This window comes from Mirounga leonina, unplaced genomic scaffold (assembly GCF_011800145.1).
Source record: "Mirounga leonina isolate KUSES-001 unplaced genomic scaffold, KU_Mleo_1.0 Mir_127, whole genome shotgun sequence".
Classification (NCBI taxonomy): domain Eukaryota; kingdom Metazoa; phylum Chordata; class Mammalia; order Carnivora; family Phocidae; genus Mirounga; species Mirounga leonina.
In genome coordinates, this window is record NW_023270316.1 from 37,966,494 (window position 1) to 37,970,242 (window position 3,749).

Consider the following 3,749-nt stretch of genomic DNA (forward strand, 5'->3'; position numbering starts at 1 on the left):
TATTTGAGAAAGATTAAGAGAAAGAGAGAGAGCACAAGTGGGAAGGGGCAGAGGGAGAGGGAGAAGCAGACTCCATGCTGAGTGTGGCGCCTGATGTGGAGCTTGATCCCAGGATCTTGAGGTCATGACCTGAGCCAAAGTCAGATGCTTAACTGACTGAGCCACCCAGGTGCCCCAATACTATATTAATTTCAATATTCAAATAAAACCAAACTTTTTTTTATATGTGCAGCCTTAGAAAAGACTTCCAAAAGCCTGAACTGAAAGGAATGAAAATTTTAATTTTAATGTTATGCTTAAGCTACAATATGTTATTTTTCTATTAAAAAATCATTAGCAAATAAAATTAATAATATTTCTAGGATAATTACTTGTTTTTTAAGGACATTGCATATTTATCTGACAAGACACTAGAATAAAGAATGATCTAAGCATAGGCTTCAATGACAGATACATGGTTAACCCTAAATAGAAATGTTTCTTAGAAAAAAATTGACTTTTTTTATTTTATAATATCAGGGTTTTTTTTTAAACTTCTTTATCGGTAGCATAGAAACACTTCTGATTTCCATTACATAGTCATTTTTTCTGGGTATTATATTTGCCAGTCCCCCCAGATTTCTACCTCACTATCTTTCATTCTCAATTTATAAATTCATTGCTGTAACCACTAAATGTACATGTGATGAGTAGGTATAGCACCATGTTTTCAGTTAAGTTTGAATGGTAGAAGAAAAACAAACAAAAAGGAAATGCTTTTCTCAGTTTTAAAATAATGAGCATAAATTCTTAATTGACCTAAATTGTTAAATAGCCCCCAGCTGGGCCTATTCTCATTTTAAACAAATTTTTGCCATATGCATTTTATATAAAATTATTTTCATTTACTGTGGAAAATCTATTATGTAATATTTATTTATAATTATTAATAATCTTAGTAGTGCTTAGTAATAAATGCTCCATACATAAATTCATCACATGATTTAACAAATATATGGGTAGGGAAATTGGATTTACCTGGTAGCTATACAGTAAGTTTTTTCATATACTTTTTTCATGCTACAACAGTGCTTTAGTGCTTTTCTTCCATTATTTTCCCACCCCAGCTTTACCAGTGTTTTATTTTAGTTGGTAAACATTTATAAATGTAGCAGAGCTAAATAGTTTTCCAAAGACATATGAGTATGTTCATATGCATCCTCTTTAATATATTCAGAATACTTTTTACATGTCTACTTACATATCAGAAAGTAGCACCAGTAGTTGATTTTTTTTCTAGATTGGGAATTTGTCCTAAAAGACTAAATATGTAAACAGTAGTCATGGTACAATTTGTAATTCTCTTCATCAAGAACAATATATGGATTAGGGTTGGATAAAGGCATTGAGAACAATTCAAGCTATAAGATCAGAGAAGATAGGGAAAATAACCAATTTTATGCTTTCTCAAATTAAATAAGTCAGTTTCAAGGAATTTTGGTGCAGTGGGCTTAGTTCAATTTCTTTGAAAAAGACAAGTTTTATTGATTAGGCATCATAGTCAGGGGCAAAGCCAAAAAAAGTGCCAATTGATTTTGTAAGAAATACTATGGAGAGTGAGTCACAACTTCAGCTGAAGGTTAGTCAATATAGATGAAGCAAATGTTTGGAGGTACAAAGTCTCTTATGTGAAGACAGAGGAGGAACTAAAACTTTGTGTTATGAAAGTCTCTCAGATTATCTTACTCTGTTTGTTTCTTAAGTATTTAAAGTATAAACAAATACATTAAATATATTTTTCTCAAATTTCTTCCTGTGAAATGTGTTAACTCCTATACCACAAGGTAGTTTGACCAAACGTATAAATGAATTGTATTAGTGAGTAGCAAATGACAGGGGATCATTTTATAGCTTAAATTCATGAACATAGACTTTAGATTCCAATATTCTGGTTTCAAACTTGGGCTTTACATTATATGACTGTTTAAGTTTGGATCAGGTACTTCATCTCCCTGATACTCAGTTTTCTTATTATAACCACAAGTAATAGCAACAACAAGAACAAAATGGTACTAATTACCATGTATGTTTTGAGAATAAAATAACTTGGTAATAACAGTAATACTTCCATAATGCTGAATATTTTCCAGAAACTGATTTGTGTATATTGTATGTGTATGCTTGTACATGTCTGTTTAGTTTTCATAACAACCCTACAGGTAGATACTGTTATTTTCTCCAATGTGCACATATTGAAATTAATAAGTGGAACTGTCCCAGTCTCAAACAACCAGTATTTAGAGAAACAGGAAGTGAACATATAAGGCTTGCTCCAGAGTCTGTCAAATTTCCCACCAGAAAACCAATTTTATTAAGGAATTTGCCTATGCCAGAAAAATGTTAAGTACTTAAATATTGGTTCAAAAGATCAGGATAAGAAAGAAGAATTCTGGGAACATGGTAATTTTTTTTTTTTCCAACAAGAAGCCATAATTTTATTAATGATAGAAACAGTACAAATTTCAAACCAAGCTGCAGTGATTCTTTTGAAGCACCAAAAAAAGTCCTCGTTTTCAGATGGTTACATTGTTAATTCCATAATAGCATTTACAACATCATTACTGTTTTTCTTCAAGGCTTAGACTGCCTTTGCTCTTGACACATTTGCTTGTGACATGACCAATTCTATGTCCTTAACCTCTACACCGGTTTCATCAACCTCTTCCTCTTCACTCTCCTCTTGTACAGTTGGAGTCTGTGTGTTTTCTTGAATGTTTGAGACAGCTTCACCTTGAACTTTGAATTTCTCAGCAGCTGCTAGTTGTGCTTGCTGAGATAAATCCTCAATCTTGGCTTCCCCAAAAACTATGTAGGTATCTGAAGCTTGGCTCTTGTAGACATCTGGTTTTGTGATGACAAAGAGGATATTCTTAGATTTCCAGATAGTGACTCTTGTAACCCCTGTAACCTGTCGAAGACCCAGTTTGGACATAGCCTTCTGTGCCTTCTTTTCACTCTGGCTCTGTTTTGCCTTACTGACTGGTTCTTCATTGATTTCAACGGCTGCTGCCAGCTGGGCCTATTGTGTGGTTGCCTGTGTGGAATCCTGTTCCTCAAGCTCTGGTACTGAGTCATCACTGTCAGATTCTGTTCCAGACCCTGTCTCAGCCTGGGGCTGTGGCAACTCCTGCTCTGTAGCAGGGACGGTTTCTGTGGCTTCACCAGGCATTTTGTGAGGGGAACGCGGAACCAAGATGGCGGCAGAAAGAGAGCTGGAACATGGTAATCTGAATCGTGTCTCTCTCTCCCTCCACTTCCTCCTTCAATCCATTTTTCTTTCCTGATTCAGGGGACTCCAGGGATCCTTAGGCAGACTCATGCATGGGAAAACTTGGGTTCTGAGGGATTTTATGCCTATTTAATGGTGTACTCAGTGTGCTGATCCAAGAATTGAAAGATGGACTAGATTCTAAAATTTATTTGGGACCACGGGAATAATAGTTGGGAAGAAAAACTATTTGCACACGACAGATTTCTAGATACTTTTTGCTGCTAGTTTTATGTAATATTTATTGAACATTTTGACAAATATTTATTTTTGTAAGCCTAAAAGTGATTCTTTGAAAGTTTAAAGAAACTTGACCAAAAGACAGTACAAAAACACTGGCACTTGAATGTTGAATGTCACCGTATGCGTGAAATTATATATTTCGGGGTAGTGTGAGCTTTTAATGTTAAGTCCTATTAAACTCTTAAGTCAAATTAAGCAG

At 34.6% G+C, this 3,749-nt stretch overlaps 1 pseudogene; it reads right to left on the bottom strand.

Moving 5' to 3' along the window:
• Positions 1–2,560: 2,560 nt before the first annotated feature.
• LOC118009155 lies at positions 2,561–3,271 on the bottom strand (annotated as a pseudogene).
• Between the last annotated feature and the right edge of the window lie 478 nt (positions 3,272–3,749).